The sequence below is a fragment of the Dipodomys merriami genome, unplaced genomic scaffold, assembly GCF_024711535.1.
Source record: "Dipodomys merriami isolate MVZ:Mamm:240054 unplaced genomic scaffold, mDipMer1.0.p SCAF_26, whole genome shotgun sequence".
Taxonomy (NCBI): Eukaryota; Metazoa; Chordata; class Mammalia; order Rodentia; family Heteromyidae; genus Dipodomys; species Dipodomys merriami.
In genome coordinates this window covers 22836886-22852579 of record NW_027204048.1, presented here as the reverse complement: position 1 = coordinate 22852579, position 15694 = coordinate 22836886, and positions in this window count along the sequence as shown.

The window sequence follows — 15694 nt, the reverse complement described above, 5'->3', positions numbered from 1 at the left end:
CTTGAACCACATCTATACTTTTGGATTTTCGCTGGTTAATTGTAGGTAATAATCTCACAATTTTCTACCCAGGCTGGCTTCAAACCTTGATCCTCAGATCTCAGCCTCCTAAGTAGCTAGGACCACAAGTGTGAACTGCCAGTGTCAACAGAAGATTCTTTTTTTTGTCTGTTCTTTTTTGGTAGTGGGATTTGAACCCAGGACATTGTGCTTGCTAGACAATCACTTTGCCACTAAGCTACATCCTAGCCTGAAGATTCTTTATGCAACAACATTAATACCTGTACAAAAGACCATACTTTGTGAAGAGCAGTAGCAAGCCAATGTTGTCTCTGGTACCTTTAAGCTGCCACTATACCACCATAAAACCATCCACTTGAGAGAAGAGGTTATTGTCTTCCCATTGGCCTTCTGGACTCAGACCACTTCCCCACTTTATTCCTATTCTCCTTCCAGCAAGGTTAGCATACAAGTTCTTAGGGCTTGTCCTATGAGCATCGCATCTTAATTTCCAAATCACAAAGGGCCATAATAACTGTAAGTAAATCAATCCTATTTGCTTCAGGAATAAGAACAACTTTAGGATGGCTGAAATGGAGATAAGTTGTCTCTTGCTGATATTATCTGGTCACTGGTTTCTGAATTTACTGTAGAACTTATAATAAGGGTCTCACATATTTTACTGATCATTTTTCTTCTTGGAGATTGCAATCTTCAATACATTCATGAAATACAATCAGACTGCCTTAGCATGAGTTATTTACAACACTGTGTTTGATGTGGTCAATTTTGCAAACATCAAATAACTCAAGATGTGAAAATGATCTGTAGTAATTATAATAAGTAAATACACATATCCCCATAATGTAGAAAAATATATGTGATATGACATATATCCCAATGGTTATTACCACCAATGGATACACAGTGAAGCTAAACTGTATACAAAGTGTAAGCCGGGCGCTGGTGGCTCACGCCTGTAATCCTAGCTACTCAGGAGGCTGAGATCTGAGGATCGCGGTTCAAAGCCAGCCCGGGCAGGAGAGACCGTGAGACTCCTATCTCCAATAAACCACCAGAAAACCGGAAGTGGCGCTGTAGCTCAAGTGGTAGAGTGCTCGCCTTGAGCTGAAGAGCTGAGGGACAGCGCCCAGGCCCAGAGTTCAAGCCCCACGGCCGACAAAAAAAAAAAAAAAAACTGTATACAAAGTGTAAAATGCTTTGAGTTTCAAGAGTTTCATTAAATATAATGTAAAATTGCCAAGTACCAGTGGCTCATGCCATAGTCGAAGCTATTCAGGAGGCTGAGATCTAAGGATTGTAGTTCAAAGCCAGCCCATGGCAGAAAGTCTCTGAGACTCTCATTTCCAATCAACCACCATAAAGTCCCCAAGAGGAGCCATGGCTCAAGTCTTATGCTGAAAAGCTTAGGGACAGTGCCCAGGCCCTACATCCAAGCCTGGGTGCCACAATCTTCAGATAGACTTAGAATTTAATTCAATTGAGAGTTCAACTCTCAGTAGTTACTCCTTCCGATTGCATCTTGGTGAAGCCAAGGAAGAGCAGCTTCAGTGCCTTGAAAGTCACCTTTCATTCTGTAATTATTTATTGTTTGGATGAATGAATTTCTTGTTTGTGTGTCTTTGCTCAAGGCAAATATTTTTAATGTGTTAAAATTCTATTAAGGGCTAGCTACCTCTGATGCATTCCTGTAATCCTAGTTACTCAGGAGGCTGAGATCTGAAGTTTACGGTTCAAAGCTAGCCCAGGCAGGAATGTCCATGAGATTCTTATCTCCTATTAACCACAAAAAGCCAGAAGGGGAGTTGTGGCTCAAGTGGTAGAACACTAGTCTTGAGCACAAAAGCTTGGGGACAGCACCCAGGTCCTGAGTTCAAGCCCCAGGAAGGCAAAAAGAAAAAAAAATTCAACAAATTAGGGCTAGGAGGGTGGCTCAGTGGTAGAGCGCTTGCCTTGCATGCATGAGGCCCTGGGTTTGATTCCTCAACACCACATAAACAAAAAGAAAAAAAGCTGGAAGTGGCACTGTGGCTCAAGTGGTAGAGCACTAGCCTTGAGCTGAAGAGCTGAGGGACAGCGCCCAGGCCCAGAGTTCAGGCCCCACGACCGGACCCCTCCCCCAAATTCAACAAATTAATATATGACAAACAAGATACGTCACAAGATCAAGTGGATGTGATACTGTTTATTTTTTTCTACACCTTTACTGCAGCTGAATCTTATACAGTGCCTACCAAGTGCCAGTCATTTGATACTTGTGGCCTGCTTGTGCAATCCATGTATCTCCTTAATGACATGCATGCCTTCATGTCCCCATGTTCTGTGGCATGAGTGTTCTAAGAGGAAGAGCTAGGTCTGTCAGTCCAGGGAGAGTGTCCCAGTCTGCTCTCCTGACCTGGTGCGTTAGTGATAAGCACTGAGCTAAAAGTTGGGGCAATCTCATCTTAAAGACCTATCTAAAGTAATACTGGGGACCAGTGCTCAAGCCTGTAATCCTAGCTACTTAGGAGGCTAAGATCTGAGGGTTGCAGTTTGAAGCTAGCCTAGGCAGACAAGTCCATGAAACTCTTATCTCCAATTAACCATCAAAAGGCCAGAAATAGAAGTATGGCTCAAGTGGTAGAGCATCAACCTGAGCAAAAAAGCTAAAGCCCCACAACCAACCAAAAAAAATAGAAATGAAGGAGGAGGAGCAGGAGGAGGAGGAGCGGGAGGAAGAAGAGGAGCAGAATGAGGAGGAAGAAGAGGAGCAGGAGGAGGAGGAGGAAGAGGAGCAGGAGGAGAAGGAAGAGCCAGAGGAGAAGGAGGAACAGGAGGAGAAGGAGGAGGAGCAGGAAGAGGAGGAAGAGGAGGAGGAAGACTTATGTAAGCAAGGAACAAACAATGTTGTTAGCTGGAGGCACTGGTTTTCAGAAACACCTTCAAAGCCGACTTCTGTATAGAGCTGTAATTCTGTCACTAATCCAAATTATATAAAGGAGCTAGTGGGGACAGACAGATATGTAGGTCCTCCAAAATAATGTTTTGTGATCTGAAAACTATACCAGGTCCATGCTAAGATGCTGAAATATGGCTGCCCTTCTACTTCTATTTCAAATATGTGTTCAGAAGTAAGCTAATACCTTTTTCCTCCAAGCATGATCTATTGACCAGCAGAATTTCAGGCCTACCTTAGAGCTGCTAAATATGAATTTATACTTTATAACATCCCTAGGAAATTCCTGTGCTCTGTAAAACTTGAGAAGCTTTGGGCTAGAGTAAAAAAAATACAAAGCATTTGGATCTTTTGGAAGCCCAATCATCATGTATGGCTGAGATATTTGCATTGGTCATTTTTGTGTAGTTATATCCAAATACTTCGCAGGAACAAAGGAAGGAATTGTCTGTTTTGGCTCATGGTGTTAGAGCTGTTAGCTCATCATGGTTGAGGGTGGGGTAGAGTAGAGCAGCCCACATCACGAAGGCCAGGAAGCAGAGAAAGGAGAGGGAACTGGAGACCCTGTATAACCTTCAACCCCCCCTCCCCCGTAACCTACTTCCTCCAGCCAGTCCACCCTCCCAAAGTTTCCATAGTCTCACAAAATAGCAGCACTAGTTGGGCAGTATGCCTTGAAAATATGAGCTGGTGGGGGACATTTCATTTTAAGGGTATAACATTCTGCCACTGGACCCTTCAGGATCACGTTCCTCTCACAAGGCAAAATCTTCAAGACTCTCCAAAGTCTTAACAGTTCCAACAACGATCAAGAGTCGATATATAAAATCTTTCATGAGACTCAGGAAACTTTAGACTCCTGTAAAAAAAAAAAAAGTAAAATCATATATACGTCTTCTGGGTTCTGGTGCTCACATCTGTAATCCTAGATACTCAGGAGGCTGAGATCTGATGCTGCTTGTGGTTCAAAGTAGCCTGGGCAGGAAAGTCAGTGAGACTCTTCTCTTCAATTAACCACTAAAAGGCCAGAAGAAGAGCTGTGAGTCAAGTGGTAGAATGCTAACCTTGAGCAAAAAAGCTCAGAGATAGTACCCAGGCCCTGAGTTCAAGCCCTGAGACCATTACAAACACATACATACACACACACACACACAGGAATTTTATTTGCTGGGCAATGGATGGATCTGAAGTGAAGCAAGCAGGCTCAGAAAGATAAGGAGCTCAGGTCTTCTCTCCTATGCAAATCTTTTTTAACTTTGTTTTTTGTTGCCAGTACAGGGCCTTGAATTCAGGGTGCTGTCCCTTAGTTTTATTCACTCAAGGCTAGCCCTCTACCACTTGAGCTACAGCTCCATTCCTAGCATTTGGGTGGTTAATTGGAGATAAGAATATTAGATTTTGTTGCCTAACTGGCTTTGCACTACAATCAGACCTCAGCCTCCCAAGTGACTAGAATTATGGGTGTGAGCCACTAGTGCCTGGCACACATGTAGATCTTATACCTAAAACAAACACATACAGGTCATACCAAACTGACTAAAGTATGGTATAAGCTGGAGTGAGATTCCATGGCATAACCCCACCAAAAAGCTAATAGTTTAACAAAAATGAATATCAGGAAACTGAAATGTGTCTTGACTAGAGCAGGTGGATGCTGAAGGGAGGGGAAGTGCGTGGTGGGAGCCATGGTGGGAGGATGCCCACATCAGCCTCAATGTACACACGTGAAAATGGAATTGGAAATGGAATGAGGTAGGTGGGTAGGGATAGGTGGAGGAAGGGAAACTGACAGAGGGAGAATGCTTGTACAAGATGCACAATAACAAACATGGTAAAAACGCATCCGACAAGTCACAAAAGGCCCTGTGGCTATCATGAGAGGTACAGGGAGAAGATGCCCACCACCGGTGATTAGGGAACTATGGATCAAAATTGACTACAAATGTATTAAAGTGACCACAACGAAGAGGGCTGATTGTGCTAGGTTCTCAGAGGTGATGTGCTTGACATGTCCCGGAGGTTTGCAGAGCGGTGGTGTGGGGAGATGGTGTGCACTGCTGGATCCCAGTGCATGCCAACAGGTGAAGGCAGGGACAGACACACCCATGTTCGTACAACATTGTTCACCACTGTCAGAGTTGCCAGAAGCAGCCGAAGGGCGCCTTGGTGGCTGACTGCACACAGAGAACACTATGTGCATGTAATTGAGCATTTACACACTGTGGGCTGCACACTGAGAACACGGCGTGTGCACACAATGCAGTATTGACACACAGTGGGCTGTACACAGAACACAGCGTGTGCACGCAGTGCAGTACTGACACACAGCGGGCTGTACATGGAGAACCTGGTGTGTGCACGCAGTGCAGTACTGACACACAGTGGGCTGCACACAGAGAACCTGGCGTGTGCACGCAGTGGAGTATTTACACACAGCGGGCTGTACACAGAGAACCTGGCGTGTGCACGCAGTGGAGTATTTACACACAGCGGGCTGTACACAGAGAACCTGGCGTGTGCACGCAGTGGAGTATTTACACACAGCGGGCTGTACATGGAGAACCTGGCGTGTGCACGCAGTGGAGTGCTGACACACAGCGGGCTGTACATGGAGAACCTGGTGTGTGCACGCAGTGGAGTGCTGACACACAGCGGGCTGTACACAGAGAACCTGGTGTGTGCACGCAGTGGAGTGCTGACACACAGTGGGCTGCACACAGAGAACCTGGTGTGTGCACGCAGTGCAGTATTTACACACAGCGGGCTGTACACAGAGAACCTGGTGTGTGCACACAGTGCAGTACTGACACACAGTGGGCTGTACATGGAGAACCTGGTGTGTGCACGCAGTGGAGTATTGACACACAGCGGGCTGTACATGGAGAACCTGGTGTGTGCACGCAGTGGAGTGCTGACACACAGCGGGCTGTACATGGAGAACCTGGTGTGTGCACGCAGTGGAGTATTGACACACAGCGGGCTGTACATGGAGAACCTGGTGTGTGCACGCAGTGGAGTGCTGACACACAGCGGGCTGTACATGGAGAACCTGGTGTGTGCACGCAGTGGAGTATTGACACACAGTGGGCTGTACATGGAGAACCTGGTGTGTGCACGCAGTGGAGTATTGACACACAGTGGGCTGCACACAGAGAACCTAGTGTGTGCACGCAGTGGAGTGCTGGTCCTGGGAAGGAAGGTGAGAGGCTGACTGTCAGGCCCAGCGTGGCGTTCCTGAGACAGGCAGGCCCGGCGCCCCTCCTCCTAGACTCCCTGAAACCCTGTCCCCTCATCCCGGCTACTCAGGACCCCGCCCCACCCTCAGCCGGGGAAGGTGATAGGAAGAGGAGCTGAAGGCGAAGCCAGGGAGAGTCTGGTGCAGTAGTCAGTACAGTGGTACCCAAGACAGCACAGGACCCCTCCCCTCCTTCAGGCCCAGTGACCTAGTCTCAACTGGGACTGAGCCCACCCACCCCACCCCCAGCCCTACAATCTGGACTCCTCCAAGAGGCCTGCCCACGTTGTCAGCATTCCCAAGAACTTGACGTTAAACAGAGCTCAAACAAGGGCAAATGTGTAGTCGGAATCACTGCTCAGTACACACAGCACACACAGCACACCACAGACAATGTGGCAACGTGCCCAGTCATGCTTGTCGGCCTGATTTTCTCACAGTGCTGATGGACACCTATGCTTACAACTTAGCCTCCTTGTGAAAGAGGAGGACACACGGATGCTCCTGCTCCCAGGCTCTCCAAGAACATCATCCGCATCCACTAGTCCATGAGCGGGAGCACAATGTTGAGCACTCAACCAGGAGGATACGCACCAGGAGGAGCACACTCACTACCAGGAAAAGAGCACTCGTGAGGAAAAGAGCACTCACCAGGGTGAGGAAGCCGTTGTAACAATGGTTTACAGCATTCCCTGGCCTCCTACAATCACCCCAAATATGTCAGGATACCAGGATGAGTCTGGAGGACAGATAGCTGCCTCAATGACATAGGATGGGAACAAGCCCTACTTAGGCCAAAGTGTCTCCCTAGACATCACCCTTACCAGCCTATCCTCCTGGGCTGCTTACCTGAGCTATTCAGGATTTGACCAGGCCTCTCTGCGCCCAGATATCTACCAGACATCTCACGGGGCACACACAGTTCACCTGCCTGTTCTGCTGCTACTGCATCTGTAGAGAACTTGGAACAGAAGTGGAAAAGTCCTTCCACTGTCTAAGAAATAAAGTTCCAATCAGTCCTAATGCTGGAAAAGGTGGTAATGCTTCCCCCCAGGTCTTCCATGGCCAACATCCTTCTGGAGGGCAAGGAAAGGTCAGAAACAACCTCCCACACCCCCTCAGCTGTTGCAGATAGCACCCCTTCTGAGCCCACAGGCACAATCTCCACAGTTATTTGAGCCAGAACTGTTTCCAAAGGGAAATGAGGCAGACAAGCATGCCACCAGGACCATGTGAGAGCTGCCCTGCATCCAAGCACAGAACGGGCCACAAGAAGAGGTGGTCAGCAGACCGGTAGCACAACCTCCACAGGAGCACCCACAAAACGTATGGCCTCTGCGAATCAGAAACAAGGCATGCAAAGGCAGGACAAGGGCAGCGGTTAAACATGAACAACAGCCAGTCCACCACTCCTTCTGACTTACAGCTACACATTCACGATCAACAAGCCTCACAAAAACTAAACCTCAGATGAAGATTAAAGACATTCTAGAACACAGGGAAGACTTCAGGAGTCAACAATATGAACACCAAAGTGTTCCAAATCCAAGATAGAGAATTAGAACAAGGATCAAAGCAAAGGAATCCCTGCTGCTGATGCACTGAAAGGTATTAACACTTAAGTGGTTCGACATCCTAAAAATGGCCACAACAAAGAAAAATCGACACAAGTATCAATCTTTGCAAGAAAAGTCATTTTTGTTACTGTTGTTGAAGTCAAAGGCAAACTTGTATGCCTAATTTATGGCTCTGGGTTAACAGAAGTAGAAAAGGCCCATCTGGAGCATAATTCAAGCTCAAAGCAGGCTAAACAGAGGGAGAAGAAGAGAAGAAAGAGCAGAGGTAAGGTCAGATGAGTAAGATTTTGCAGCCATTGTAGGATCTGGTTGTTCCTTACTGCTACAAAATACAAATTCCACAAAATGTTCAATTTTTACTTTGTAGTTTGCAAATATACAAAATAGAAGTTTGCTTAAATTTACATATTTATTAAGGCAAGGAACTATGTAACACGTTAGCTCTGCTTAAGGCATACTTAGGAATAAACCATTGTACAAATTACTGTGCCTCTGAGACCACAGTTCATAATAGACTGTCTACATAAAAAATGTTAAAGAAGTAAACCAAGTATAACTTAGTCATACATGTAGATTGTCAAAGCATACAGCAGTTTGAGAACTTTGGCTTCCTCTTTTGGTACCTTTAGAACTGAGACTCATCGAGCACCTTCATTTAGGCTATTAGAACACATTCCGTACAGTAAATTTCTTCCTCTTCTTTTAACTGAGAAGGCAAAGGGAATACAAGGTGATCTTTATAGTTATATTGCATCTGATACAATCTGTGAGAACCAGAGTGGGAGGCCACAAGAGGCAGAGCAGAGGCCAGGCCTGTGGAGAGGGGAGCCCTGTGGTATGGAGAGGCCTGCTAGAAGGAGAGAGAAGCCCAGGACAAGGCAGTTACAGACCAGCTAGTAAAACTCCTTTGTCACCTTTGACTGTGCCTCCATGGATTTTCCCTCCTCTGAGGTCATTACAAATTCAAGGGAATTCTGGTCTTCCCTCCCTCCCCCCCCCCCCCCCCCGCCAACTGACAGATCTAATGTATACCCCATCATCTACAGCTTCCAGTCATCCCCATGGCTGTGTTTGGTAAATCCAGGTATACTCAAGTTGATTTAGAATTGGAATGATAGCAGATACAGTCTCAGACCCATCTGTTCAATTTTATTTTTTAATTTTACCTTTGGATTCCTCCTTTCTCTTGATTATCCATTCACAAGCAGACATTGGAAACTTGCCCATGGTTGTAGTGCTTTGCCAACATGAGCTCTCCCCCATGGGAAGACAGTATGAAGGATTTTCTTCTGGCAGTATGGGTCTCTGTATCCTCAGTCTGGGATTTAACAGTGTCTCTGTGTGTCAGGCCAGGAGACCCACCTGGACAAGGCCATCTCTATGAGTCAGGCCAGGACACACACCTGGACAAGGCCGTCTCTGTGTGTCAGGCCAGGACACACACCTGGACAAGGCTGTCTCTGTGTGTCAGGCCAGGGGACCCACCTGGACAAGGCTGTCTCTGTGTGTCAGGCCAGGGGACCCACCTGGACAAGGCCGTCTCTGTGTGTCAGGCAGGACACACACCTGGACAAGGCCGTCTCTATGAGTCAGGCAGGACACACACCTGGACAAGGCCGTCTCTATGAGTCAGGCAGGACACACACCTGGACAAGGCCGTCTTTGTGTGTCAGGCCAGGGGACCCACCTGGACAAGGCCATCTCTATGAGTCAGGCCAGGACACACACCTGGACAAGGCCGTCTCTGTGTGTCAGGCCAGGGGACCCACCTGGACAAGGCCGTCTCTGTGTGTCAGGCCAGGGGACCCACCTGGACAAGGCCGTCTCTGTGTGTCAGGCAGGACACACACCTGGACAAGGCCGTCTCTATGAGTCAGGCAGGACACACACCTGGACAAGGCCGTCTCTGTGTGTCAGGCCAGGACACACACCTGGACAAGGCCGTCTCTGTGCATCAGGCCAGGACACACACCTGGACAAGTCCGTCACACTTGTGGCACTGGAATAGCAGCACCACTAGTGTTTCCATTAGTGCATGGTCAATTCATCAGAGTAGGTAAACTTCTACCTGAAGCCATCCCAGTTACAGTGGTAAGGTAAGGTGTCTCACCTGTATGGGTTCAGAGATGCACCTTGAGATGAGAGTTCCTTGGATAGGTTTGGCTGCAGCCCATGCACTCACATGAGTGGGTGGTCTTTGCATGGCCATGACCTTCTTCCCCCGCTTGGCTCTGGCTCCTCTGGCAGGTAGGAGCCAGGTCATCTGCTCGGGCAGGCAGGGTGGGTAGTTGGGGCTGGATGGGCATGGGATCCAGGGGGTAATGCAGGGTGGGGTGAGAGTCTCTGCTGACTATCAGTTCCTCGTGACAGGCTCGGGTAGTCCTACTGGGCAGCTGCTGCCCCAAGGAGAATTCCTGTGTGCTGGGCCGTGGCGGTTGCTGAGCTGGGGTCCTGCACCCAAGTGGGCTTCCAGGCGTGGGCCAATGGTGTCATCGTAGGGCACCGCCACCACTGGGTGGCCACCTTCCGGGCTGCCTTTGCTGACCCTGATGGCCGACAGGCTGCCATGGGTGAATAAGCCCATTTTATAGATAGGAATTACTATTCTTAAGTGCTAAGGCTGGCATTGGTGGAAGGTCACAGGGCTGGAAGGTGGACACTGGGATTTGTACTCTGCTCATGCAGCTTTAAATTGAGTCTCAGACTTGAGCACCATCCACTGCAGTGCTGGTTGGACCAACAGTTGGTGGGGTTCCTCCCTCAGGATCTTGGACTCAGAGTGTGTCTGCAGAACCCACTCTGTCCCGTTAGCTTCTCCCTTGGGTAGCCTACATCAGGGTCTTTGGTTGAGGGCCAGGCTCTGCCTGCTGCCGGCTTGCAGGTTAGCCTTCTCTGCAGCCAGCAAAAGCTGAAAGTGTTTCATGTACCATGCACACCAGAGACTCTAATGCATCTGTGCCCACATCCCGAGGGCCACTGCCCAGCAGAGAGCACAGCGGAGCCTCCGAGACCTGGGAAGACCTCTCTTGTAATGCTGGCTCTGTTCCCTCTTCCTTTTTATCACACTGTCACAAACCCATGTGTGCTAGACCAAGGAGTGGGTCCCCAATGGGACTTTGTTGCTGTACCCTAACACACTTCTTCATGCCACATCCTGGGCTCGCTGCCCACTGGTGGCAGGGCTAGATAATCAGGCCACCACTTCAGGACAAAAGGAGCCCTCCTGAGGTCTTGGTGCAAAGGCTACATGTCCAGTGCTTGTGTTGCTAGCCATGTCCTCAATAAGGGGTCAGTAGTGTACTCTCTGGGGCCTCTTCTTCTCTGGGAATGGTCAGTCCTTGCTTTATTCACAGGAGTGGCATCTTAGTCAGATCCAGGAGATGTGTGCGTGACTTTCATGTAGAGACTTAGATGACTGAGCCAGCCATGGCTGGACAGGGAGCTGCTTCTGCAGCCAAGTTACCTTGATGAGTTCTTGCTTAGAAGATGGCCTGGCTCTAAGCAGATCTCAAGGTGAAAGCAAGAGTAGATGGGCTGGGCCACAGCTGTAATCCTAACACTTAGGGGGAAGAGACAGGTGGTAGAGAGCAGCTGGAGGTCAGGCTTTAACTCTATAGTGAGATTGTCTCAACAGAAAGCCAAGGGCTGAGCAGGTAGACCAGTGGTTAGAGCAGTTTTCTATTGTGTGCAAGTGTCTGGGTTCAGTCCCCAGCATTCTGAGGACACCATGGACACAGGGTCTGTTTCCTGACCTCCTTTCAGAGGTACAGGACCTAGCCACTTGGTCAAGATGCTTTGCACTGAGAAATACACCAATAGTACCTCAGTCCTGCACTGTTGGTGAGCCTTCCCAATCTGTCTGTCCACTGATGTGGGCCAAGTCATTACTCCTGCTACACCACCACTGGGGCATGGGACCCTGCCCTGTCTGTTCCTTCTCAGGAGGACTGTGGTGACTGACACAAGCCATGCTTCTCAGGTAGAACCAGAAGTATTTTTGGACAGTTCCATGGACCTGTTAGTCAGGCCCTGGACCTCAAGGAATATGCTGTTCAGATGTGGATGTGTGGGGACTGACAAAGCCACAGCTGAGGGCAGAGACAGGGCCAGGGTCCCAAGGCTCCTTCCCCATTGGCACCTTATCTCTGGATTACACCCAGCCACGTCCTCTGCTGCTCTGATCCTAGCACTAGGGGATCACACTGTATGTCCCTGGATGCTGCGATGTAGAGATTGCTGAAGCATGTCCCCCAGAGTTGGGGGGGAGGCTTTCTGGGTAAATGCTAAGGAAAGTATTGGGTCAGGTTGGAGAAGGGCTTACGCTGCTGATGGGCATGCCAGGGGTGGCCAGAGCCTGCCTTATAGCTTCTGAGTCTATTCCGAGGTGTGGAATCAGTTATACTTTACTCAGACGTTATAATGTAAGGAAAGAGTGGTTTTCTAGTTTTACTTCTGCTGTCCACATGGAAAGGACTCGGGTGATTCACATCCTTTCCAATGCTTAGTGTTGCCAGAGTTCTTAATTATGGCCAACCAAATAGCTGCAGAGTAACATTTCACTGCTGGCCCTGACATACGATTTTGTAATCACCACCCATGTTAATCACCTTTCTGCATGCTTGCTGGCTGTTGGCATTGCCTTTTCTCAGAGACATCTGCTTGCATCTTTGCCTTTTTCATTTGTGTGGTGTTTGCTAATTTATCGTGTCCTTGAGATGAGTCAGGTGGAGGGGTATGGGCATCTGCCTTGCACTCTCCTTGCTACTTTATTGTTCAGTGGGTATTCAGTGTCCTTGAGATGAGTCAGGTGGAGGGGTATGGGCATCTGCCTTGCACGCTCCTTGCTTGGAAGACATTGAGGCACCCTTGCCAGACAGAGTGGAGGAGCTGTCACCCCAAGGGGGCACGTGGGCCCCTGCAGTTCTGTGGGGTTTGAGAGTGGCAGGATGAGCAGAGGCCTGAGTCAAGACAGGCCTGGGTCAAATTCTGCCATGTTACTGACTGCTGGCCGGGTCTGGTTAGCACTTAGCCTCACTTTCTTCTGAGGGGACCAGTAAGAAAGCCCCCTCCCAGGGGAGTTTGCAGTCTCTGCCAGGAGGAGGGGGTACAGCTAATAGCATCTCCCAAAGGTTGATCTTGTAGGTGACAGCAAAGGGACATGTTCTGAATCCTTGTGAACCTGCTACCTGGGCAGGCTGATTCCCACTGTCCTGTTTCAGGGATGAGCTTGCCAGGGAGAGAATGGATACCCCAGGACACGACCTGCAGCTCGGGGGACGTCTTCTGCATGTGTCATTTCCTGCCTGCTCCAGCACCTTGACGGAGCCGGTAATGGCCGGCATCTGTTACCACTGGGTGTGCATTAGGATGTGATGGGCTCGCCAGTGAGGAGTCGCCTTGCCGCCGCTCTGAGCAGGGGAGCAGGGGAGGGCTGAATCTGAGCTGTTCTACGGTGGCCTCTGGCATTGCCACAGGGTTTCTGAGGTGGCGAGTTCTGTCTCTGGATTGTTCCCATCTCTCCTGCCACAGGGCTGCAGCCCAGATGTGCTTATGGGGACTCTTGGTCAGCAGGAGGCTGCTGTTGCCCCCGTCCAGTGTGGCCTCCTTTGGTTCTCAGGTCAGGAGCCCCTCTGGCCGCTCTACACTCAGAGGAGCCAGGCCTCATCCTTTCCTGCTCTGCTTGGTGCCAGCCATTGTGAGGAGCCTGGGGTTTCTTTCCATGATGTGGCCTCTGTTGGCATGGGAGAGGACAGTCCATCAGGAATGCCGAGTCCCTCCTGAGGACCTCCTGCTTACCTGTGATCCTGCCCATGGTTCCGGCTGGACTTGAGGTGGTTGGGTTGTGGGCTGAAAGATCAGCTGCCTTCTCGAAACAGAGCCCTTGGCCTATCTGGAGGGACAACTTGGCCCTGTCTGATGGCCTGGTAGCTGCTACCCAGCTCTTGCTCTGTTGGCTCAGTGGGAGTGGAGGCCATGGTGCGGGTGAGGAAGGTCCCACATGCCCAAGGAGGACATGTGGCCTGACCCTACCTCTGGCCTTTGCATTTTTGTCTTACAAGCTTAACTGTCTCTGGTCCTGGAGGAGCTCAGAGTCCAGAAGCAGAGAGATGACACAGTAAGTCCTGACACACTTGCTTGTCACTAGTGGCAAAAGGCAGCCCGAGGTGTAGGCTGTCAGGCATCCTGGACCTCAGACATGCAAGAATTCTAGTCCTATGCCATCAGGACCTGTCCTGCAGACAGAGAGCTTATGTCATGGTAAGATACAATGTGGCAAATGCCAGGTGGGTTTGCCATGGAGACACTCTCCCAGGTCAGACTGCTGAGTGGGGTGGGCAACTTCACCTACCCCTACCAAGTGCTGAAATAGCATTTTGTCATTAGTGGGGAGGAGGATGGTGGAAAGACTGCATAAGCAGGGTACAGAGCAAGATAGCTGGTACTGAGTGGTGAACACAGTACTGCAGAATGAGGAACAGGAGCCTGGAAACAGTTTACAAGGAGCCTTGAGTAGGTTGAGGTTTAAGTGAGTTCAGTGGGCAGTTAGAGACCAAAGGCAGAGAGATTAGTGTTCAAGGCTAGGACTTACAGGAGCTTGGAGCGTCTTGAGGTAGCAGAGGAAGGATTTGGCGTGGCTGTACGGGGTGGTGGATGCAGGAGCGTGAGGGGTGAGACTTGAGGGAGTGGTGGCATTCTGGCCTGTGCAGGCGGCAGGTGTGAAGAGGGAAAGTAGAGGGAAAGGGCGTCTGGGGCCAGGCCCTTGTATTGGGCCACTGAACCAGATGTGCTCGAAGTCTTTGAGTGATGAGCCTTTTCCAGGGTGCCCCTACCTATGTGCAGGCATTTGATCTGTGTAGATCTGTGGTCCCACTGTATGTGGTCAGGTTGTATTGGCCCAGATCACTGGACAGGAATAGGGACACCCTTTGCCCATAGGTCAGCTCTGAGGACCAGCAGGGTGGAAGGAAGATCTGCACTGTCCTGATCCTCCTTTTCCAAAGCCTGAGGGATCAGACACAGCAGGCTGAGGCACGGCTGTCAAGGACGTGGGATGGGGTCCCTCCGTGGAAGCATTTGAGGGTGTGAACTTGAGGTAAGCTGGGCAGTACTGCTTGTTGGCCACACTCAAAGACTTCATTTTAGACACAATACAGGAGGCCTGGTGGCATTAGCTGGTGAGTTCTTGTTCCCATCGCTCAGCTCCATGCAAGTGTGGCTTGGCCAGCCCAGCACTGTGAGTCCCATACGGGGCCCATTGTCCTTCCTCCTCTGGGGCAGGTGGGAGGTCTCCACACGGATGGACGGCAAAGGACGGGGTGCTAGGAGATCCAGACCCCTCATTCCCCTTAGCATGTCACTGACACCGGGAGGCATCCCGGGAGGCAATCCTGGCCTCATGGGTCTTTCTCCCCTACAAGCCCCTAGGCTGACCCTTCTCTCACCAGCCAGCCAGCAGCCCCGTAAGTCCATGTGTTATGGTACTGACCAGGACACCCCAAAAGCCTCCACAGAGCCACAAATGGCCCAAACAGCAATGGAGAACCATGCCCCTCCCTCCCACCCTCACACTTCTTGCTGCCCGTATGCCATCCCCGCCCCCTGTCTTTTCAGTCCTGTGCACACAGGAGATGGCCCCAGCTGGCAAACACCAGCTGACCCTCCTCCTGTCTCATGTGACCACAAGGCACCTGCACTGGTCACTCACTTGAGTATGCGTGCACACTGCTTCCCACACAGTACACTCACGCGGGGCCAGCCATGCAAAGTCACACAGGGCTTTCTCTGCGATCACCACAACTCCCTCCCTCTTCCAGATATCCTTGGTGGGGAAGTCACAGAAAGGGCCCCACACAACGCAACAGGACCCATTTCCATGTCCTCTATCAGCCTGCCCACAATTTTGAAAACCACCACAGGTGAAAGCTG